The following is a 25,698-nucleotide window of genomic DNA, read 5'->3' as shown; positions in this document are numbered from 1 at the left end:
TGTTTAGTAAATGTGCATTAGAGTTATTTTGCTAGACTTCCTACTGGTATTTAAGAGGAACTGCTTCTCCTCCAGAATTATTTGGTGTCCTCTAAAAACTTAAAAAAAAAAAAAAATTCTGATTTGTAGTTTCTAAAGAAATGATTCACACTTGCTGAATATTGTTTAATATAACAGGGACACCTCACAGATGATTAGAAGTATAAGGCAGCAAAATATTTGCCTCTGTGATGAAATAAGCAGAACAGACTATTTATTTGGTCTGACTTTATTAACCGTAAGTAGTGATATATACACATATCTCCCTCCTTTCCCAGTGAGTGATCTTTGGGGCACGTGGATGGTCTACTACAGTGAAAACTTGCACGGTTAGGAAGTACTCATGGATTCCCACTGGGGAGTTACTGCAGCATGCACAGAAGCTATGCAGAACTGCAGAATGGCATTATTTTGGTAAACATCATGATTTTGAACTCACACATATGCGGTTGTGATGGTTCTCACACAGCATATCTCACGTCACTAAGCTCTAAATTGCACCTATCTTGGCACAAATAAGCAGGCCCTATTCATGCAGCAATTGTACTTCCAGCACAGGTCCTTTTCTTATTCAGAAAATTAAGAACATCACCTTTGGCATGGACGGCAACAGTCCCATCTCCACCACCTGCTGGGCAATGCATCCCATTCAAAATTGAGGAGACACACAATACCAAGGTGCCTGCCCTTCAATTTCAGAGATTTAATCCTGTTTGCAGGTTCCACCTTACATGCAGAGACACTGCAAGTAGGAGCTTTAAATGAATGAAGTAAAGTCTCATTATAATCCACTGACCAACTTTTAGCTCAACAGAACATTTTTTAATTCCATTCAAACCATATCTCAAATGGAAGGGGTATGTTTGTAAAAGAAGTCAAACGAAGAAGGTATTAGATCTTGAGTAAAATTAGTGGCAGTGTAAAAAGTATGTCATGAAAAAACTATTGTTGGTTTCCAATTCATTTTTTGAGTTCTCTTTCTGGGTTGGGAATAATTTTATATTGTAAAAGGAGTATTAATATTTTTCAAAATATAATTTTTCACAAGAAATTGTAAATTATTATATGAGCAGCATTTTTTAAAAAATATATTTTGAAAATGTTTAAAATTTGAAGTTTTGAGTTCAGTCAGCACTGAAAGTACTTTTTTTGAAACTTTAAATCATATACTGATATGTATGTGGATGCTAAACCATGTTTTCCTTATTTTTAAATTTTTAAAATATACTTATTTCTGTTTCTAGATAAGACACACCTAATGATAAGGTCCAAATCATAATTCAGCCATTGATTTCATCCTACCTAGATGCCAAATAACGTGCTAAATACTGGGGCAAAGAAAACACAAGAATACCAGTGTGAGCCCAATTGTTCAGAGATTCATAAGGTTAAGTATTTTTATAAATCTGAAAAAGCTTATTGTACATGCCAAACCCAATAAAGACATAACTGTTTGAAGTCTTGTGACAGAAGCCTTTAAGTACTAGTACAATAACTAAAGGAAATAATTTCAAGACAATTAGAAATGGCTGAAGCATTTTTGATACATTTAATATTTCTTGTTAAATGATCAGTGATTCGAAGATTATTTAATTTCATTTGAAGAGGCACTGTAATCTTTACTTACAATGGAGTTAAAGGTAAATGCATAATCATTCTGTTTCTATAGGAACTGCATTTTCAGAGCTAATTACAAAGAAAGTATAGTTGTGATCTTCTTACTCCTTCCTTTTCCAGACTTTATGGCAAAAGAGAAGTACGACACCCTTTCAGAAGGCCTTTACAATTAAAGAGCTAATAGGTTCTTTTAAAAGTGCTTTTAGATTGTGGTATGCACATAATTCCCCAGAGCCAAGATGAAAAAAAGCTCTCGTCAGCTTTGATTTTTATATGGAGACTAGACTGAATGGACAGCAGCACGGAAACATTTGACTTCTTGTTTTGCATTGTTATCTTTTCTGAAAGCCAAATGCCTACAATTGAAAGAAAACAGCAAGCTTCTCAAGCTGCACTGAGTTCTGGCATCTTACTGTAGAAGTACCTTTTGAGATTCACAAAATATGTATAATACATTGAACTGGTCAGGATGACTGAGGAGATGCAGGAGAGTTCTTAAGGTTTTCTGTTCCTTCATTGTTTGAAGGAGTTCCCTTTGGTGATCCATTCTCTAGAGACTGAATTTCAATCTCTAATTTTTTCATATTACCTTGTAGCATTTCCTTACTTCAGAAACAACTCTGAAGGGTACAGTGATAACCTTAGTACTTTCCTGTTTCTATTTTCAGTCTGTAGCAGTTCAGTCTTTATGTATAGCTATCCTGCTTTATCTTTCACTTAGAGTAACAGTCATAAGGCAGCAGAATTCAGAAGAGTCTCCCATTTTTTCTCGTCATTACACTTCTTGGAGTAGATGCAATACTTTATCATGCTGTTTATAAACCTTCAGAGAGACTACACTTTACTTGCAAATTCTAGATACTTCTATATGCAATATAAAATTTCCAATGGCGATGAAAACATTGGTGCAATTTCCTCAGAACAGCAATCTGTTTGTGTTACCAGCAGTCCACAGAAATCACAGTAACGTTTTCTGTTTTTTTTTTTTTTTTAAAATTAACTGCAGTTCAACAGCTGGGACCCAGTATTAACATATTTGGGTACTCAGTTTGAGACCAGGGGGAATGTTGTATTTTGTGGTCAGCACTTTCTAAAAAGTGATTAACTTGAAAAAGTCAGTGAGTCAGTTGCTTTTTAATCCACATAATACGAAAATAGTTTTACCAGTTATTGTTTATTTCTGGTTTTTCTCCAAACTTTGCAGGAACTCTCAATCCTTTTATTATAGATTATTCCTTCCTACTGTTTCTCTTCAATCCTAAGACATTCCATATGATGTAGTATAAGCCATAGTTCTCCTGCGTGGATGTCTGGCACATGATCCTGGATTAGCAGTGCTTCCTTTTATTGATGAGTGCATTATGTGTATTACAGCATCACCAGAGGTAGAGTCAAGGTCAAGATGCTGCCTCTTTAACTTATTTATCAGTGGCTAAAAGCAGCTAGCTGCTCTTCTTTGGTTTTAGCCTCCCTATTTGGATGGCTTAGGCCAGAGAAGGAGACAAGAGAAAACAGGAAGTCTTGATAACACTGAAATAACCACTGAAGCTGACTGCTGAAGCTGAAGGGAAAAGCTTCTGTTGTGAAGATAACAGTTTTCTTAGCTCTGAAGTATGGCTACCAGGGCTACCGCTTGAAAGAAAAAGACAAAACACATAACATTGGGCAAACCATTGGTGGTAAAAGAATAAAGAACTATGTTTCATTTGTGGTAGTTTCCTTTATTCTAAATTATCCACTTCCAACACAACGTCTTGGTTTTGAAGAATGTGTTATGTGTGTTTTCCTCCCACCCTGCTACGTTAGCAAAAAGCAACTCACCATATCATTCAGTTATTTGTGACTTTCAAATCACTGCTCCTATTGGTAAGAGAAATTCCTTAAATGTACCAATATTTCATCGGTTTTATAACACAGATTTCTGAGGATTACAACCTCCAGCCAGCTTTCTACAGAAAGGGATATAATTTGCTGCCAGTAAAAAAAAATTAAAAAGAAATAAAAGGTCATTCTAAGACTCATCTTAGGGATCTGGCATTGCTGCTCCTGAGTTGCTCAGTACGAACCTGACACTCCACGTACTCCGTTAAAAAATGTGTTAAACGCAACTGTTTCAAGCAGCACAAAGAACACAGAGTGGGGTACCGAACTCCAAAACTCATGCAGCACTGACTTCTCCAAGTGCAGGGAGGAACAGGGGCAGCAACAGCTCTTCCAGCAGCAAGCGCAAGACAAGCAAGCGGTGAAGAGGCTGGTGACGCCCTCACACCGCCAAAGGCCACCGTCCTCTCCACAGCACGGTCTCGAGGAGGCCTCGGACGCGGCCACAAGGCCGACGGCGACGGTCATCGCTCCGCAGCCGTCCCACCCGCCCTGTCGGGCCCGTGCCCGCCGCCGAGCCGCGCCAGACCCCAGCGCTCTCGCCCGCCGGGGCCTCCCCGAAGAGCCGGCGCCCTCTCGACCCGGCGGAGAGTACCCTCCCCTCTCCCGGAGGGTGCCCGGCGCTGCCCCGAGCGGCGCCGTCGGGCGCGGGACGGTCCCAGCGCGAGCCGCGGGTTCCTCCACCCGCGAGCCCTCGCCCCCCCCCACCCCGCGCACCGCCCCTGAAATGGCCGCCCGGCCGCGCGGGTTTCTGCCTCCTCCGCGCCCCCCTCTCCGCTCCCGGGGGAGACACACCCCCAAACCGCGGCACCCCGCGGAGGCGGCGGCTCCCCGACCTCTGAGCCGCGGAGCCGCCCTGGTCTTCCCGGGAAGCGGCGGGGCGGGAGCAAGGGTGGAAAGAGGGGGGGATCGACCGCGCCACCACCCGCGCCGGGGAGGCGGGAGCGCTGCGACTCGCGGGGTTGCGGGGGCGCCACGCGCGCCCCCTCCTCACGGCGCGGGACGGCTAATAAGGGCCGGCCGGCTGCCGGCCCGCGGTACAGCCGCGGGCACCTCTCCGCAGCCCGCCGGCGACCGGGGCGCGGGTCGCACGGCCGCCGCTCCGAGAACCGCTCTGCCTCCCCGAGGTACCGCCGCTGCCTCGGCGGGACTCGCCGGCGTGTGAGCCGCCGCGCGGAAGGAGCCGCTCCGCCTCTGACAGAGACGCGCCCCCCCTCCCCTCCCCACCGCCCGCCCCCCTCACCTCGAGCTGGCGCTGCCTCCCCGCGCTGCCGGAGCCGCCGCCTCGCCTGCCCGCCCGCCACCGCGCCCCGCTGCTGTCCCCCTGGTGCCTGGCCCCACCGAGGGGCAGGCGGCCAGCCCAGCCCTCACCTCCGCCGCCTGGCTGCGGCTGCCCCGTCTCTCGCCCCTCGCTGCAGGGAAGGGGCAGCGGTGACTGCCAGGCGGGAGGAGAGGAGAGGAAAGGAGCCGCCAGCGGCTCGGGCAGCGCGCTGCGTCTGGGTCTCCGGGGATGGACTGGGCTTCGCCCTGCGCCTCAGCCTGCCCGCGGAGAGGAGGGCGGTGATCGGCCGCCCAGCCCGCAAGGGAGGAGAGGCACCCCCGCCTGCGCCGAGGGGCCGGCACGACCCTGCTGACGCCCGGTTAAATGTCACGGCTCGCCGTCCGCTCCCCGCCGCCGCCCCGCGCATCGCTCACCTCGGGAGGGGGCTGTGAAGGTGGCGGCAGAGGCAGCCTCGGCTGCGGCGCGCCCCGCCGCCGCTCGCCGTGAGGGAGCGCCCAGGCAGCCACCAGGTAAGCGGTGGGGAACCCCCCGGTGCCGTCGGGGGTGGCGGCCACGGGGAGCCCACCCGTGAGGGTAGAGTAACTTTCGGGGAGCCTCCGGGGGGAGAAGAGGAGACCGCGGCGTCGGTCTGCGCCCCCCCTTGCCCCGCCGTGCGCCCCCCGGTGAGTGGGCTGCGGGGGGCGAGAGCCGGCGGGACGCGGCGCAGCGGACTCTCCACCACCGCCCGCCCACCCGCCCGCCTGGCCTCGTCCCCGGCCCCCCCAGCGCCGTGGGTGCGCGGCGGACGGCGCTGCCCGCCCGGCAGCGGGCGGTGTGGGGGGAGAGGGTGTCGGGTTGCCCCAGTGGCGGGCTGGGGAGACGGGACGCCGTGCCCAGCATCACACCTCCCCTGGGGAAGAGCTTTCCCCGTCGGGCTGGAAACCGTGCGATGGGAGCAGGAGTCCTCCGGGGGTTCCGAGCGACGTGACACAAACACAATAGTCCTTTGTCGCCAGTGCAGAGATGCTCCCACACCTGTGTCCACTTGCATGGTGGATGTGCTCGCTGGAGTACGTGCATCAGTAAAGTGGGGCTTTGGGGGCGGGGGGTAGTGGGGGACTGGTGTTGGTGGTGTGCGGTGAAGGCACTGTTTTACCTTCTGCACGGCAAATTCAGAATAGATCCCGTTTAAAGAAGCAGAGCGAAGTACATGCAAGTGCTCTTGAACGTACCTGGGAAAAAAATAACGGCAAGAAAACTACCTACTGTAGAAACTATCATTTCTCCAGTCTCTTGTGTCTAAATTATATGGTTTTTTAAGTTCTGTTCCATAGTTGCTGGAGTAAACATCAAATATTCTTAAGCATTTCCCCCCTATAGCTTTCCTTGCCAAGCAAAGAGCTGCAGTGGTTTTTTAGTACGTGCTGCTGTTTCAAAATACTGTTCCTTCAAAAGACTTTCTCATTTAAAAAGAGAAACGTCTCATATAGAAAGGAAAACGTCTGAACGCTGAACGTTTCAAAAATAAATCATATCTGAACTTGCATTGCTTGCCAAGTGCTGGGGGAAGGCGGGAGGCAGAAAGGAGCACACACCTTTTTTGTGCCTTTGTCATGAAAATGAGCCATGCAGTCTTTATTTCAGTCGGAACTGTAGCATGAAGGTAATGGAAGTGAAAATTAGTTTTGTAGTGTTCAGGGAGGTAAGCCATAACCCGTAAAGCATGCACACAGTAGTTCTGAAGCCTTACCCCACTTTTTACAGTGACGCATCTGAATTGACAGATCTACAATGTATAGTTAAGAAGATTTCATCTCAGACTGATGTATATGCCCTAAAATAACTATATAGCATTTAACTCATTGTTCAGGAACTGTAACAGCTGCCTCCACAGAAAAAAAAAAAAAAAAAAAGAAACAAACCACAACCAAAATGATAGGAGGTAGAATAAAAGAATACACTTTCCTGAGCTTCTGCCTTCCAGTGGAAAGGACAAAATTAAAAGAGATGGTCAGTCTTCCTGCCATATGCAATCAAAGCACCAGCAGTTCCATTAGAGGCTACACCCTTTCCAGGCAGTGCTTCCTTGTAGAGGTGAAGCTGTTTTGTGGTCTACTTTGCTATAGAATGGGCCACACAGAAGAGTGCACTAACATCAGTGTATTCCTACTCCTACTATGTATATACGTGTAAACATCCCAGTCAAAAATGTGCTTTGAGATTTTTCTTCAGATCAGCACTTTAAAATGATTGACTCCCCAGCTACTGTGGCACCTTATTTTTCTTACTTGAAAAGTAGTGATTTTGACAGTAGCTAATATATGTGCATCAGAACAGTGATACTGTTCCTTTTAGTTAAATAGAATATCTCTGAAAACTGTTTTTACTGCTCTGAATTCCCTCTTGAAAGAGTAGGAATAACACCTACGTAAACTGAACAACAAAGGTGTGATCAGATACATATGAACAGTGTGGTTTGGTAGTATAACAGTATCAGATTTTTTTGTTACTGTTCTAGAATCCAGGCATTCTCTGAAAGGGCTCTAGGAGGAAATGTTATCCTGGGTAGTAGCAGCAAGAGGTGAAGAAATACAAAGTATTAGAGAAGCTCGTTAGTTTAAGCGGCTGTCCTCAAGTACTGTGATTACTACTATGCTGGTGTGCCACTGTGTACTAATACCAGGATTTGGGTATCCTGCAGTTAAAAAAAAAAAAAAAAAAGACCTAAGTGATTTACCCTTTGTAGTTCTGAAGCTGTATCATTATCCTTCAATACAGACAGTTAAGGAAGTCTGGAGATTGGAATATTAGTGACTCTGTGCTGAGTTTAGCAATGTAAAATCTATGTTAGTGCCTTTTTCATATCTTGTTTTAAGACCATTCAAATCACACAAACACAGGGTGGGTGTGGTTTTTGGAGAGGATATGGATGAGGATTCTAGGAGGATTCCTGTGGTGGTTTTTACAAGTCATGGTAGTATGATTGTTGTCTGTCTTTAAGGGCTTTGTTTGTTTATATACATTTTGACTATCTAAACCTCAGTGAATAAAGAGGGGAAAAAAGGTTAAGGAGTTCTGAAGGCTCTGTATGTAGCTGTTTGTTGGTTCATTGGCTCATCCTTTGTGGGAAGGTGGATTTTGTTCTAGCTGTTGCTGATAATTAAAAATCCAGATGAGGGATGAGTGGATCAGTTTCAGTGAATTTGTACAATACTAGGTATGCATATTGCCGCATTCTCCTATTGCAAAGGAGCTTATTGGGCTGCTATTACTTGTACTAAGTACATTCTGATTCTCTCTCCTTTTTCTTCACATTTTGTACAGATATTCAGGACATTTAAGAAAATTCTATTTCTAATTAGTCATTGATTGACATTCCTGTGTCATAAGGCTGATTTGGTTAAGCTGTGTCTAATTATGAATCTTTACAAATTATTGCTCATTTCTAATTAGTGCAGTGACTAGTTTAACTGTTTATTTTCCAAAATGTTTTCAACTCATGTATTTTCAACCAGAAACTTTTTTTCCCACCTAATTTGAAAGCATAAAATTAAGATTTTTTTTTTCTTCTTTTTTGGAGACAGTAGTTTATCTGTTGCATTAGAAAAATGCCCAAATAAATGAGATGACTCTGTAAAGAATGGAATTGAAATATTTGAAATTTATAGACATTGCTCCTCAAGACATACAGTATATCAATCAGTGTTTTCTGTGCTGAGCTATCAATATTATTCCCATGAGATATGCTGAGTGGAGTTCATGTTTGAATTGCTTGCTGTCTCATAAACCTTTTTATTCCTGGGGACAATTCCATTTCTTAAGTGATCGAAATCTGTGGCAGGAGGAAGCACAGAAGATAAACTGACATCAGTGTTGTATAATGACATTTTGGTGGCCCATTTTCTAGTTTTTGTTTGTTTGTTTGTTTTCTTTTTTTTTCTTTTTTTTTTTTTCCTCTCAGCAACTATCCTGTGAAGCAGGAGTTCATGAGATAATTTATAATCATACTGATGAGAGTTGTTATTTGATTAAAATCTAATGTCTCACTCCCTTTGAAATTGAAAGTAGATATTTGTATCAGCAGATTGTAGGCAAGTCTTCTTATATATTGATATACCATTTGTGTTTTCAGCTTGGTTATTATTATGAAAGTCCTATTAGGTCAGTGTGAACACCTTTTCTGTGAGTTGGAATTAGTGAAGTGTTTAACTCATCTTCCAGAAATACTCCTAATTTCATACAAATAGAAATAAGGGTGCATTGAAACTAATGCTTTATTTAAGGTGGAAATATTTTAAACTGCTTCTTACTGTTGAGCAGCACTTCAGCTAATATTTTTCTTATTGCCTTCATAGCAGGCAAGAAATTCCTTCTAGTTTTGCATTACAAGGAAATGCCAAATTATATGTGACTTGGTGGATTTAAGTGGTATAGTCAAAGTAGGGAATGTTTTTTAAAAAATATTTCAGAAGACTAAATGTATCTGAAGGAAATGGGCATGTGAATTTTCATCTGATGGACCAATTACATTTTCTAAAAGGAAAGAGAACTGAGAAAATTGAGTTTTAGTTTGACAAATAAAGCAACATAACTTATTAGCTGTCGGTCTCAAAATTAAAGTTGCAATGAAAGAAAGAAAGGTAAAATAATAGTAAATAAAAGTAAAATTTTATCATCACTGAAAATAAAACTATAATTTATTTAAATAGAATAAACAGAATTATCTTCAGTAGAAAGATGTTTCTGCATAAAGATTTCTGTTGTGGAATTTGTTTGATTAACTGCAAACTACCTGTCCTTTGGTTATAATGAAGAAGAATTCTACAGTCCTATTTCTTTTTGTTTAGCTAGGATTTATTCAACAGTAGCTGTGATTAATATTTTATAACTTTTAATCAATGTATGTTCTATTTTTACCTTTTTTTTTTTTTAATAAAAACTGCATACCTTCTTAAAGCCATTATTCTTCAGGTGAAGAAAGGTTCTTTTTAATGGTAAAAAATCAGATGTATCCTGTAAAACTATAGGTAAGATATCTTAACTCTTTATATTTCAAGTTATAGTGTAAAAAATTATATTTTCTTTGATATTCAAGTTTAATGCTTAGGAGCAACCAGTGGTCACTAGTTCAGATTATAGAAACTTAACAGGACTCCACACCCCCTCATTTCTTCTCCCCTCCAGCTCCCAATAATTTTAAGTTTAACTATCTTCAGTGTTGAAAACTTGTAAGAGCCATGGGGTGGCATTTACTGAAGCAAGGCAAAGGCCATCCTTGAGCTGTACAAATGCAGAGCCCCATCTCTAGGAAGGAGTGAGATTTCACGGGAGTCCCTTCTCTTGGCAGTTTCCTTGTAACGGAGAGTGTAATAAGGGGAATCACACCACTAGAGAAACCAAACAGACTGGCCTTAGAGGAGGACAGCTACATAGACTGTCATGCTCTGGTCAATTTCCAACTTCCAGGTTACTCTTTCCTCCTATTATTTCCTTCACTTTATCTTGTTTCCGAGAAAATGCAAAGTTTTCATCAAATGATATTTATCTCTTGATTGCTGTAATTCATAACTGCATCTCAACTTGTGTTTTGGTGAAGTCTTTGTGGAATAGCAGTAGATACTGGCTGTGAAGATCTTTGTAAGAGAGATTCTTTTGAATAAAACCTCAGTTTGGCATTTTCTGGATGCTGTTTCCTTTAAAGCAAAAGAGTTTATGTTCCTCTGTGACAAGTCATAGAGTAAGTTCCCATTTACAGCACACGTGGACCTCAGCACTGATATTTTCCCACGGCTGCCTTTTGCAGACCAATGTGTATCAAAGTCAATCAAAATTATCACAGCTCCACCATCTCTGGAACGAATCAGTTATGCAAGCATCCAGAGAGTTCATCCTGCAATTCCCACCTCGTGTTCTTGTCTTAGGACAAATCATATGGCCCATAAGAGAAAATTTGCAAGGGAGAGGAGACGTGTGTGTGTGTGTGTGTGTGTGTGTGTAGGACACATGTGAAGACCCAACTATCTTTCATTGCAGTCACATTATAAAGACTGCAGATAACATCAGGAGAGAGAAAAGAAGAGAAACAAGCTCCTTGGGAAGAAGAAATTCTGCTTCCCTCTAGGTCCCGGAGGAAAAATGAAGGAAAATATTTCAAGATTGTGACTTTGCAACTTTCCAGACCCTTAGTTGGGTCTGGAACAGCTGTCAGCCCCAGTAAACAGACTTTGTGACTGCTCGTGACAAAATCCCATGTTTCTGAAGCGGAAAGAAATAGGAGAGGCTGAATCTACAACGATGGTGTGTGACCGGGAATGAGAGAGCCAGACAAGCTTGTGGCCTCTCAGCATCGACATGTCTGACTGTTCTCAGAAGTAACCAAGTGCACTTATGCTTAAACATTGTGATTGAGTTCTCCAGCCATAGCAGTAATTCTCCCGAAAGGAGAGACTATGTTGCTATTCCTGACAAGGGTGTTAGAAAGTGCTGAGAGATTCAGAAAACTAACCACTCATCTTCCATTGTCACATTTGAGTACAAAACTTGCTGTAGAGGTTGCTATGAATGCCTCCAGTGCTGTATGTAACTATCCAAACCAGGGCAACTATATACAAGATAAGATGATATTTATAATTTTATTAAAAAAATATATTCACGACCAGTAACAGGAATAGATTTTTGATTAGAAAGCCATGAAAAATTTAGTGTTATTAATATGTATGTCGGGAGGAACGAATGAGAAATGCATTATGTTTATATCGGTACATGAGGTAGTCTGGAAGAATATGCAGAATTCTGTATTAGTGTATGGCTTTATAATGATTTTGATTTTTTGTTTCTTTTTTTTTCTCTTTTGGACTACTGAGTGGGACCAGCCAAAGCTGTTGAGAAAAGCTCTGTCTCATGCCAGCTTTTGACTGTTTCCCGGTGTAAACTGGCACACCTTGCCAGGAAAAAGAAGCAGTTTGCACTGTAGGCAAACGTGAACAAAAAGTGTTCATTTATTGCAGGCTGGGTAGTGAAAGCCTTAAAAAAATGAGTGGATCAGTTTAATTTAGGATAAAAGTTTCTCTGCACTCACAGCATAAACAGACCTTTGTGCAAACAAGAATTAATTCCAATTGGGAGTGGACTGAATTTTCTAGACTAGGTTATGAAGTAGATAAGTAGATTCACAAAAGCTTAAAACCCAACACATTCTTGTTTCTGTTACCTCCACAGATGACGAGGAGCAAGTAATTACCTTAGAGATACTGCAAAGGTAGTGAAGAGAGGTATCAGGATAAAAAGCAGTGGAACAATCGTAGGAATTAAACTACAGTAAATCATATGCTTGCAATCACTTCCTTCCAAGGTTTCTGAAGGAAATACATAGCTGAACATCTGAGTGACTTCTGAATATGTAATAAATTTTTAAATACTATGTCTTACCTGGAGGGTAGCCAGCTATTAGGAATAAAATTGTGTCAGGAATTAATAAGCAGAGTCAGACCACGAAAAAGTAATTGAGAAAACTAAGTGAAGTCAACATCCCAAAACATCTAGATGAACATATGCGGAGGATGTAAGACTGCTGCTCACTTTAGGGAGACAAGTGTACAGATCTACTCGTGGGAACAGTCCAGTCCAACCTCCTTCTCACTGTCAGCATGACTTAAAGTCAGTGTACAATTGCAGTCTTACTATCAAACACTTCTCTTGCTGATAAAATATTTCTTCAAGCTGTTCATTTATTGTTATTAAAAGCTTGATTAAAGGAACAAAGTTGCATGTGAGTTCTTAAAAAAAAAAAGGTAAATAATTTGACATTATCATACTTTACAACACTTCTGTGGTTTTCTCAGACCATGTTCTGAAAATGGAAGTTGTGTTGAGCCACTAGATCTTTCCTATTCTTTTAGGGATAGAGTTTTCAGGAGAGGAGTCATTTGGGACTTTGAGAAAACTAGTTCTTGTAAGAGATAGATATAATTTCTACTTTGATATAGAAGTAATTAAGTACTGGGCAGTGTTATGCCTTGGGGATGGCAAAATAAGTCATCAAGTTACTGCTGTCAAACAATTACAAAACAAGTTAAAAAGTTTTGTACATTAGAATAAAAAAAAAATTAAGGAGGGTACAAAAATTTTACTTAGATCTATTTGAGTTGTTATTTTGGACTTTTTCTGTGTGAACAGTTTTGTACTTTTGAAAACAAAGGTAAAAGGGAAAAGAAATCCTTGTGATATGTAGATAACTAAAATCCTACATATACATAAACATGTCAAAGCTTTGAAAGGAAAAAGGTAGAGATACCATGAGGGTATTTAATAATACACATCCTAGTTTCTATGATTTTTTTTCCCATTAGACAAACAAAAACTCATATGATAGGTAAAGAAATTTGAATTACTAAATATTTTTAAATTAATAATTCATTTACCAAGCAGTGTAGAAGTAAGAATTTATAGAGTGTTTTCCCCCAAAATATAGAGGTATTATATCCAGGCCCTTTTTTTTTTTAATTGCAATAGAAGATCAAGAAAATATTAAAATAATAATAATTAAAAAGAGTGTATGTTCTGAATACAATTAAAAAAATCTTTTCTATTGTGTCATGTTACACAATTACTTGTTTGTGTTTGGGGGTTTTAGCTTTTCTGCTGAAGCAGTTTACTTTGCTTTAAAGGAGGGTTACCAGACAGTCAGAACCATCAATTTAATTTTTGCTCCATTGATTACTGCACCACTAACTAACTTGACTTACCTGGCTGTTTGACCAGTACATGCTACTCTTCATGACCTTGCTTAAAAGCAGTTGAGATATTACTTTGCAGTGTGGGTAGACAGTAGCCTCCAAATGCTTACATTAGCATCTGGTTATAACCATTTAGTATTTTGTAGCAATACACCATCTTGATATTATAATATATATAATAACCCAATCTGAATTCTTTACTTCTGCTTAGTATTGCTTGATTTTACTGTAAAGCAGCTTGTTATGAGTATTTGAGATATTCTGTCTCATTTGTATATATGTCAGGTGAGAGTTGCAGAAAACAGATTTTGGTTAGATTTAACAGCTACCAGACTCCAACTGTTCACTGCTCATATATTAGGGTAACAGTACTGAATATTTGGTGCATCTAAAAATAATGGCTTTTTTTCACTGTTGCATTTAATAAAGTGATAAAGCTATTGCTTAGTTTGCAGTTGAAAGACACTGTCATTTAGTTGGAGAATGGAGTTTTACTGGAAGTAAGGAGATATTTCATATAGAAAAATCAATCTTCATCATTGTAGATATTCTGTAAAAATATAAGGAACCTGTATCATGTCCATGGCTGCTGGGATTTATACTTATATGTTTAATCAAGATTACAGTTTTATGCTAGCTGGGTATTAACAATATAAGGAAGGACAATAAATAAGTGCCTGTAATATCTCAAGGGATACATTTCTGCTTTAATGATATTCATCTTAACTGTATGGTGTTTCTCTTGGTACTAGTAATATTTCTTATGCTTTCTGTTAGTATGTTAGAGAGGAGGACGTGCAGATAACTGGCATATTTTTTAAATTTTCTACTTCTGATTGAAAGAGATTTCATTATTATTTTCTTCAAGTACATTCACTCTGGACACATCTTTGGATCAACATGAAGGTAGAAAAGGAGAACAAAGAGATACCGAAATAAGACATATCTAGAAATTTCTGAAGCCTCTTCAAAGATGGTGTCAGACATGCAAAGTCAGTTTGCAGTCTATGCTTTCTTCAGCAGCTATCAAAATAGAACCTGCTCTGCTGTAAGGCAATATGATCATATCTCTGATTTGAAATTGTGAATAACTCTGAAAATTGTGTAATGGCTTTGGGCCCATGACAAGTTACCAGTACATTTTGTTACATATGGGCTATGTAGCTAACAAAACTTTATAATTTACTGTTTACTCAGTCTTTCTAAAGCAAACAGAAAACTATAGAAAGTAAACCTGTAATATATACGTAATAGTGTGGTCCTTTTTGTTGATTTAAATTAGAGCAATTAGATTTTGAACTCAACAGAAGGATTTAGAATACTAAGGCTCACTGAAATTTACAGTAATTTATAGGTACATAACTTCAAGTTTTTTGAAACTTCTGCTATATGATTCTATGTTCACACTTGCAGAAATGACCTGTTACTCATAATACAAGCTGATGTCCATTTCAAAGGATTTGTGCCCAATTTTGCATGCATTTTTGTGCAATTTTGAAATCTGAGTTCCAAAATAATATTTCAGAGATTTATAGTTGTTACTTAGCTACTTTAGAAAAAAAACACATCAAAAATATTTGGAGATCAGGTGTTGATCATTAAATATTTAATAAACTGAAAAATAATCATTATTTCTGATTTTTGTATTATCTCCTGTGCTTGGATTAGATTTTTTATATAAGCAATCCAATATTTAAAAATATTTACGGTCAGGGTTCACTCTGAGTTCAATAGATTATTTTCTGCAGCTGTTAGGAAAATAATTTAGACCTATATATGAACTATGTACCTTCCTGTTTCACCTGTAGTTTAATTCCAGTTAAAAATTATCAGTACATCCTCCAATGGTAACAACAGAGATACTGCTCACTGATGCTTCTTACCTGTTACTCACAGAGTACTGAAAATATTAACTCCTTCCTAACACTGCATAGTTAGGAGTGATGGTAGATTCTTCCTGTGAATCTACCAATACAATTTTTGCTTTGAAATGCAAATGAAGAGATCCCTTGAAATGGTAAGTGCATGACCTCTGATATAGCTCATTATTTCCTTTGCAGCCTGTTTTGCAAATGTTTTGCCTCATAAAGTAAGACAGGAATGAAGCTCAGTTATTGATAATACTTGCTCTGTTTGCATTACATATTAATGCAAACTTTTTTTTTTTTTTTTATTTATGGTGGCAATCACTAGATGGCACTGCTCTATGGTCTTTTTAAGTTGCTGCATTTCGCTTTTCTTAAAATACTCCTTCTCTTCTGTGATACATGTCATAATGAATTGTTACTGATTTTGTGGTATTATTTGTCCAGTATTTGTGGCAAATGGCAAAAAAAAAAAATTGATGAAATTAATTTTTCAGGATGGTTAAATCCCTGAACATGTTGATGTTTTGGTTAAGTGTTTGACATGAGGAGAAACATACTGTTTGATAGTCTCTGTTCCAGAAGTAGTAAATAGAAAATGTCAAGCAAAAAAAAGCTGTAATAAGAACGCTCTTCAATTTCTGTGTTTCTGGTATCTTTGCCAGCTGTAAGTCAGCATGTTAAGTCTATCTTTTATTTCTTGGCAGGAAAGTGATCATGTAATCCTGAACTTGCTAGCTGGCAACTCTAGCTTTTCTAATCTTAAACTGCTCCATTGTCAATACAGTCAATGCAGTCTTTAGCCAAGTACATAAGGAACAAGAAGATGGGAGACATCTTAATCCCTTCTGTCACTGAAGGGCTAGCAAGTTGTATGGCTGATGCTGTTTATGCAACAAACTTCTGTGAATAGACTGCTCTAACAACTCTACCCCCAGGTCAAAAGTGTACTTAGGACAACATTGCAGCAACAACACAGTTACTAGGCAGGAACTACAAAGCTAAAGAGTCTAAAACCATCAGCAACAACACCCTGACAAAACAAGAAAGCAGGAGCTGTTGTTTGTGTGTGGCATCTTTTCTGAGTTTAGAATACCATCACTGAGTCTATTACTAAAAATAAATGTGCTGTGGTAATAAAGTTTTGTAGGACTTCTGTAAAGGGTTATGTCTTAAAAGTCCTCGTACATTGGTCTGTTTTACTCCTGGATTTTGTTGTTTTGTTATTATGGCACTCTGGCACAATGGGGCTCCTTATTTGTTTGAAGAACAGTATGAAAAGATTACCTATGTCTAATGGCTGCATATAAATGGAACTCCTTTTTATCTCCAGTAAAGCTGTCTCAGGAATGTCTTCAGTTCTTCTGTCTGGAAGTACTGTAAGGCATTTTTTAACTTGAAGTTGACTGAGATTCTCTTAATATCAAACTCACTGTGGAATCCTTTCAAGAGTAGGTGCCAATACTGTCAGCAATGGCAGCCAGTAGGCATTTTCTGTTGTCAATTTTTGAATGATTAAAGAATTAAACCCTAATTTTTGAGCTTGTCATTTACAAAGGATTCTACCCTTTGGAATTATGATGGCAGCTGGAGCTGTGCATGTGACTTTGGGGTCTATTTCCAGAGAAAGAGTTTACCAGTCTAGCTTTTGATGAAAATTAAATTTACACTCCCATGTGTTCACACTGTGTAGCATAACGATTGTCAAGTTTTAAATGAAAGCCTTTTTTCCAGCTTGGCAATTTTAAGTGCTATTCTTTTAAAATTGCACTTACATAAAGGCAATGGTAGTTAGCCCAAGATTTTCAGAAAGTGTTTTTAGAAGACAAAATTATAAATTCTTTGACAGAAAATGTTGATGTTATTGCATTAATTGCTTTTCAACAATTGGCTTTTTTTTTTTTTTTAATAGCAAAAATGAAATGAAATTACTTCCAAAAATGAAGATATACATGTTATTATGCATTTACTTAGTGTGGCTACTCTTATGAAATTATCATTTTAAATAACCTGCAAATTTGATTTTGGTGATGGTAACTTGCTTTAGAGAGAGCTAAATGAAAATGAATTTTGCAGAAGTTATCCACTAATAATTTTGGAACTTTTTGAAGGGTTGCCAAGAAACCTCATAAAATCTAATTTATTTCATAGTCCATCATTTTTGTTGTGAAGATTCTGGAGGCCCGAGTTTGGTGTTGGCATAGTAATAGTCTGCTCAAGAGGATGTCAGTTTATATATGATTTTAATTAGCAGTTTCCGATTTGAGTAGAATGCAGGATGAGGCAGTAGTGATGCTAGCTTTAAATTGGAAGATCTAGATTGAAGAGTTATTTGCCCTGGATAATGAGACTGTTGATGTCTTCATCCTGCAACCAAGTTTTTGATATAGGCACATGAGTACAGGAATACTTCCTGACTTTTATCACCTACTGTTTTTTATAACAATATGTTTGTGTCTGATTTCCAAGTTTACTGCTTTGTTTAAAGAATTAAATTTGTGGACTTTGCTTATGTTGTAGTGGGGAAATTGTTCACCAGCACCTGAGTAAGGAGTCCTGTTTACAAGTATGTCTCACCAGTGGTTGGAATCTGAACCTCATTCTTTATTAATTTCTGAGTACAATTCACTGAATTGGTGAATATCTCAGGAGAAGCTGAACAAACTGCAACTGAATTATACAAGAAACTGTCATATAGACTGCACTGTAACAACAAAAATGTCTTAAAATTAGTCACTTTCTTATAGTGCTAGGAAAGTGATTTCAGTAACACAGAATAACACTGCTACGCCTAAGGCTGTTCTGTCTCGACTTGACTTGAGTCAAACTAAGTCTCCTTCCCTGACTCCCCTCACTGCATTGCTTTCAGTTGTAGATATAAAAGAACAGACAACCGTTTTATACTCTCTGTGGCTGGAAAATGTGGCTACCACATTTCTACCTTCAGTTCCTTGTAGAAAGCTTCTTAACAATAAGGACCCTGTCTTAATAGAAATCTGGGGGAAAAAAAACTTAAAAAATTTTTTTTTGAAAAATGACCTCTTGGTTCGTTCTTTGATCAAGTAGTAATCCAATTACTTAGAAAACATGCAGTATTGGTTATTTACAAGGTCCTAGAAGAGTGTGGAAATTTCAGGTATTTCCTAGTTTTTATTTCAAAATTACTGAAAACTGGCTAATTTGTTTCACAATCAATATTAGGATTTAAAAATGAAAAATAAAAAGTGGAAAAGTTCATTTCTGAACATGTGCACAGTTATGAAACCATTACTTTGCAGTGTAAATAGCGTTACAGTCACAACAGTAATTTGGGGCTATTCTTCCTATGAGGATAGAACGTATTTATATATAAAATTGTGGTGGTTTGGAAAAAACCTTTCCCCCTGGGGCTGGTAATAGTCTGCCCCAGACGTGGTGTTTTGGATACTGGACCAGTTAAAAAACTTGTGCACTCTGTGGAAATGACATACTCACAGATTCGGAAGAGAAGAGGTTAATTTTAACTGCGTAGCTGAAGGAGAGGCAGCTTCTAACAAGGTTTTTTGGAGAGACCCTACCATTGAGTCATAAGACTCAGAAAGGACCCCCTTACTTTCTTAACTGTTTCTCAGAGAGGAGTCTAGATGCAGCTGGATCCAATCCTAGTCACAGACTTGGTCAATGGTTTAGGTTTAAAGGACTATATATAGATGTAATTAAGCCTTTATATGACTTTGTCCCACAGGAATAAGTATGACTAAACATGTATTTACAAGGAAAAAATAAATTATTTATTTAAATTGATGATCATGTTAGTTATTAGACTAAAAGACATTATTCAGAATTATTAGCTACAGAGTACAAACAGTTATAACTACTGGTATAGCAAACTATTTTTGAAACAATATTGAAGCAATTATATTAAAGCTAGCAAAATGCTTACTAACTAGAGATTGATGTTACTCACTCATACCAATGACTGTGAGCATAGCTCTTTCACTCTGCCTGGAGGAGTAACTTTGAGGGACGTCCCCACTCAAGGGAGGAATCTCCACACACACTCGAAGAAGGTGTGTGTTAGAAGACCCTACCATTAAAAAGTGGAACTGGGCTTCTATATTATAAAGTGATTGACTGTCTGCCAGATGCCTCCAGACCAGCTGTGTCAGCTTGGCAGCTTTAGATAAGTCATCACTGCTATCATTTGTTGGTTCTGTTGTCAGGAATTTTGTCTGCCACACCTCATCTGTGCAGATTTCCTTCAGGAAGCACGTTGTTCTTCACATCCTCAGAGTGTCTGGCTTTGCAACTGATGAGTCAGGGTGGTCTCACTCTTCAATACCAAAAGCAGTGTGACTGTCCTTCCTTGGCTGACCACTGACAACTTTTGCAAAATAGGGTAAAGCTTGAACTATTTTACCCCTGCTGAGGCAGAGCATCCTTCTACTCTGCACCCTGTGACTGCAGTCAATCTAAAAATATTTTGCAGTTTTGTATGTACAGTGATTGTAGCTAGAACTTTACAAATGCACTTGTCAAATCTTTTAAGTTACCATGGGCAGTTACTGCTTTATAGAATGTAACATTACAAAGCTGTAGAAAACCTTGCAGTTTTGTTATATAAGCTAAATACAAATGCTTCTAATGGTGAACCATATGAAATGGTATATAGCTTGGTACATTACAAGAACACTTAAACTTGTCTTAGAGACTTTTGATGAACTTTCCAATAGTTCGTACTTAGTACGTTGCACAATAACCTGGAATTTCAAACATGATTAATTTGTGCTTACTATATCGCATGAATTAGTCCATCTAATGAAGCTGTGCTTTATATCAGTCTAATGAAGCTGTGCTTTATATAAGTCTCGGGGGCTTAACCAAATTGTCTCAAATGAGTAGGCTAAATTGTACTGAATAAGCACCTTGTTTTTGTGTTATACTACATGGGGTTTTTTTGTTGTAGTAGTAATTTTGTGAACCTGTCTCTACAGATGCTTTGTCAAAGCTGAATCTTTGACAATCAGTAAAAGTCTTGGCAACCAGTTTTTGCAAGAAGTTTTTTACAGTACAGGCCTGTGCTACACTCAGCATGTTTGGGTTTTGTTGCTTTTCCTGAGTATTTTTTAAACTGTAAGAACAGGGAAGGAACAATACTGTTCTTACCAGGACCTAACATGCTGGTCTCAAGGAGCTCGGAAACCAGGTAAAACTCAGACCCGAGATGTCATTTTACAGATGTTTTAGGAAAAGGAAACTCTTCCAAAGGAACAGCCATATTTCCCCAGATTACCAGACTGTGGGTCTTTTTCTATGAATTAACATGTGTAAACCAATTATGAATATTAGGTATGTAAACTCAGCACTTACAGATTGTATTACAAGGAAAACAATTAGAGTGCTCTAAGGTGGGTAGGTTTTTTTCTTTTTGAAATTAAAATAAGACCACATTATCTTAATTACAAGTGAATAACCTATCCCTTCTTTATGCACTACTTTCTTGGATATGGCAAAACAGAAGTTAGAGTTTTTAAGAACCACATGTATACATATTCATAACAATATTCTCTTATTTTTGTTAAGAAATTTAAGATTTCTTAGAGAACTTTTATTTTTGTTTTAGGAACATGAATTTTTTACTGCTGTCATAGCAAGTCACTAAGAAAGAAAAATGGATATTCCCTTTGTGGAAATAAAAGATTTATTGAACAATAATTATAACAATGGATATCTTTTAGCTATTTGGTTTTTAGCAAAAGACCTCACAATAACATTGGACTGAAAAACATTTTTACAGGTCTTCTAAATAGGCACAATATAAAGAATTCCGGAAGTCACTCTTATCTGAAAGATACTTGTTGCCTAATGAGGGAAGGAAGGAATTGCTGAAGGGAGTTCTTGGAAGGAGGTAGACCAGCATGTCAGATTGGTAGATAAATACTTGAATAGAAGTGTAAATAAGTAGTACTGAAAATTGCAAGTAATGGTTGAATTCCTCCTTTTTTTTTTCTTTTTAATTATTTAAAGGAAAATACTCAAGGAGGACTTTGTAAGTAATGCTACTGTGTTTTTATTTTACTTCACTTAAACAAGCTGTGTATTGAAATACTGCTGTAATTCAGCTGGAGTGGAGCAGCCACTCAAGTGGTACAAACTATTGTATTAAAACGATCCTGTAAACCAGCTGAAGACGCACTCAATTATTTAATAGCATTCCTGCTTTCATCTGACATGAGAGCTTGTTCGTATTGTTAGTGGAAAATCCATGAAGCATTTAACTTTGGAAAATGTTCAATCATTACAAAAAGGCATTACATGTGCTTTTCAGCTCTTTCCTAAACTTAATGTCACCGATGAACTTTTGATTTTGTCTTTCGTTTTCATTTAAACCCCACTCTGTGTTACCTTTTTCAACTTGGGATACTCCTTTTTGTCCTGATGTAACCCAAATTGTGTAATAATTACAAACTTTGCTTGAGTGCGTTTTGATATAACTGTGCTATTTTTTCCCAGGAGGAATGTATGTATTCCCACAAGAAGCAAGGCTACTACAAAATAAAATTTAAAAAATGGATCTTATTCCCAGTAAACATAACAAAAGCATGTCTACTCAGCCTCCTGTTTCACAGCACTTTTTTTTCAACATGTTGTTTGAAGTACTTTTATTTTTTGATACTGTTACTGAACAGGAGGTTTAGTAACTTTTTCTCACCACAAGATGCTGATTTTGGAAGACAGATCTCTTCTTTCTATAGATCTCTGCAAGAGGGACTGGTTTGAAAACTGTCATGCCAGGAAAATTATATTCTTTCTTCAGTGCAGTTTTCAATTCAGTATGAAAGTGACTGAATCACTCTTACTTCTGCCCAAGGGAGCAAAATGTGTTTCAGGTTAAAAAAAAAAAAAAAAAAGTAGGGCTGGAACCTACAGATTCCTAGGGGAATTTTTGTTTAGAACTTTGCTGTAAGTGATGATGTGATTTCTATGAGACAAAAAATTGGCTTACAAGTGTAAAACTTTGTATGGTGTTGTGAACATTTAATCAATGTTCACTTCCTCTGTCAGGGTGATGTATGAACTAATAGGCAAAACCAAATAAGATATATGAACTCTGTGCTTTATAGCTAACAGTAGATTTGAAATCACTTTCTGGTGTTGCATCCAAGGAGTCTTTGTAAAAATCATATAGAAATGTGTTGCCTTGATACATTACGTGCCATTGCCTTTTATTTTCCATTTGAACAAAATTTCTAGGAAAAATAAGTTATTTGCCCCAAATACAGTTTGAACTGAGTTCAGCTGATGGTTTTGACTTTGTGTCCAAAGCAGCCACAGCATTTTGCTTAAATATTATTCAAATGAAACACTGTCTTTTGTCTTCAAAAAGAGACTTTGAAATTACATTTGTTTCATTTGCCTTTTAAAGTAAATTAAAACAAAAAACCACGTCAGGAAACGTATAAATTCATTCAGAGATTTTTACAAAGGGAAGTCATCAACAGTTAGGGTTAGTCACAAAGTCATTCAAGGCTGTTCCAGAATTGATCAGTATTTTCTCTTGGAAATGAAAGGAACTTTAAAAAAAAAAAAAAAAGAAAAAAAAAACAGTTTCAGCATAACATTCAGGTGAAGGGTTAAGTCTTTATCTCTTGTCTTTGCCATTAAGGCAGCATTTCTGTGATACTGCTGGATTACTTAAGAGTCTTAAGGGATGCTGAGTAATGGTGTTATCATTAGGTTTTGGATACTGAGGAACAGGTGTGGCTGCCAGATAAGTGCAGTTGAAATCAATAATAGATAGAGTTGTATTTCTGAAAAGGCAGGTAAACATGGACATATTTGACAAATCAGTCTCTTCAGGTTGTCAATCAAAGATTGTCAGTGACACTGTATGTTGATCATTTTGTTTCTAAGCTCTTACTTTGCATGACAGATCCAACAGGCTCATGTCCCACTGGCAGATGTTTGAAGGTAAATTCCTGTGGGTTTCCTTTCACATGGTACAGTATGAATAGTGTTCCTAATAGAAAAGCTTACTTCTAGCAGTCTTTCTCTCCCAGTTCTTTACCCCTCATTATCTTTAGCTGGCTATTCCTATTGTTTCCAACTTCCCTGCATTGTTGGGTTAGGCACCAGTCACACAGACTGTCAGTATTTGAGGTTTCTAAGTCACAAATCATGAGTCTGAGTTATACGGGAGGCAGGTAATTACCTGGTTTAAGGTATTTGGATCTTAAAGACTGCCATAAGCTATCTAAAAAAGGAATTAAGTAATCCCATTCTCAGTCCAGAGATTGACAACAGAACTTTTCACTCTTGGACGTTGAAGCTAAGGACAGCATGTTACTTTGACATATCACTGTAGTAGAGCCATAGAATCTTTTAGGTTCTAAAAAACCTCTAAGATCATTGAGTCCAGCCATTAAATGAGTACTGCCAAGTCCAGGGCTAAACCATGTCCCTAAGCGCCACATCTGCGCATTTCTCAAATGCCTCCATGAATGGTGGGTGACTCAACCACTTTCCTGGGCAGCCTGTTCCACGAAACAGTGGAAACAGTTTCAGTGAAGAAATTTTTCCTAATATCCCACCTAAACGTTCCCTGACACATCTTGAGGCCATTTCCAAGAAAGATAATTGACCCTTTGATTGAAAAATGGGGCAAAAAATGTTTTTCTTATTTTAAGTTGAGGCTTTTGAAGTGCTTTGATTCTTAAACATCTGACCTGTCACTCTGTGTGGTACCTACCCTATCCTTATTCCTTCCTTTTTGTAAAGTGCAGTGGCAGAAATAAAGATTCTTTGTTCCAGAGACCAGAAAGAAGACTAAGATTTTAACACATCTCTTAGAAGAGGATTTTCTTGAGAGATTTAGTACCAGTCCCCTTTTTCAAAGACTTTACTGTCGAATATGCACAGATTTTAGATGTTTAGACATTTAGTAATCATTCATTTCCTTAGGGTTACCATGTTACTTCCTGCAACTGAAAGACTTTGTTCAGTTTGTTCTTCAGACTTGAAGAGCAAACTTCTTTCTCCTCTAACTTAGAGTTAATTGAACTTGAGTGAATTGACCCAGTGTTCAGTAAATATTCTAATTGACTTCCCTGTAAATAGTCCTCAGGGCATAGTTCTCTGACCAACCCAAACTGGGTTGATCCAAATGAAAAAGAGAAATATTGTTTAAATCAGTTAGGTTTGCAAATAGGCCAAGGTGTTTGGTCTTGTTGACCATGAGGCTGTGTGAGCATTATTGTAGGGTGCATATGAGGTGCCATATCATTCATGTAGCCTTAAAACCAAACTGGGTCAGATGATCTTGGAACTATGAAAGCGGTGGACAAGGAGTTAACATTCAGAACTGATATTTGCTAATGGTACCCTGTGTGCCTAGAGCTACATGCTTTTCCTTTGTAAACTTTTAGTGATGTTTGGGTTTAGTTTTTTGTTTGTTTGGTTGGTTTGGTTTGGTTTTGTTTGTTTTGTTTGTTTGTTTTATTTTGGGTTTTGTTTTTCATTTTCTGTTTTTGCATTCCAGAAGTCAAGCCCTATGAGGTAGTAAGTGACATTGACAATATTTATGTGTGGCGCAGCACACAGTATAGACAGCAAATCTGGTAGATATGAAGGTATATTTTCATCATGAAAACACATCCGAGCTGCCTCTCTTATGTGAACTGTTTGTCCTGTGGTAGTGATGCTTCCCCACCTTGATATGATGATACTATCATCCTGCTATAGCAGCATATACCAGGTATATTATATATCTGTGCATTAAATGCATTCACTACTGTGACTTTGTAAGATCGCTTTCTGAGTATCATTGTCCTAATGTCAGTGGAATATGAATGTACTTGGAATATAATGAAGAACAGGTCAAATCAATTACTCTGTTATGGACATATTCAATAGTTTTTTAAAAGTGAGTGTAGAGCTTTTATTTATTAGTTTTCCAGATGTGTTTGCTTCATCTGAGTTAAAAAACAAACCACACAAAACAACAAACAAAATATCCAACAGCAAACAACAACCAACTAACTCTCCCAGAAAGGTCAAGAAACAAATGAGAATGGTATGATTATTCCACTCTGTGCAAGGTGGGAGTGATAGAAAGAGAGTTGATGGTGAGTGTACATCATCTGCTCAGAGAGGAGACAGTGTCAGATTCTTAAGAGGATTGAACTATAAGTATGCTTCTAACTGGCTGCAGGAGGACACTGTTTCCAAGAACAGCATGCAGTTTCACAGGTACTAGATGACCTTTTATTCCTGAAAGCTTTTGAAGCTTCCCTTTTAAACTGTTTAGTTTTCACAAATTCTG

General features: G+C 38.8%; 1 protein-coding gene across 1 annotated transcript in view; it reads left to right on the top strand.

Annotated features, from left to right (window-relative positions):
- The first annotated feature begins 4,863 nt into the window (after window positions 1–4,863).
- The window catches only part of LINGO2 (leucine rich repeat and Ig domain containing 2), a 481,605-nt gene continuing 460,770 nt past the window's right edge, over window positions 4,864–25,698 (top strand). The window contains exon 1 of the mRNA XM_032676784.1: window positions 4,864–5,328. The gene's annotated coding sequence lies outside the window, so the exon portion shown is untranslated. The remainder of the gene's footprint in view (window positions 5,329–25,698) is intronic.

The sequence above is a fragment of the Chiroxiphia lanceolata genome, chromosome Z (assembly GCF_009829145.1).
Source record: "Chiroxiphia lanceolata isolate bChiLan1 chromosome Z, bChiLan1.pri, whole genome shotgun sequence".
NCBI lineage: Eukaryota > Metazoa > Chordata > Aves > Passeriformes > Pipridae > Chiroxiphia > Chiroxiphia lanceolata.
This window is presented reverse-complemented; position numbering and strand designations above follow the sequence as displayed.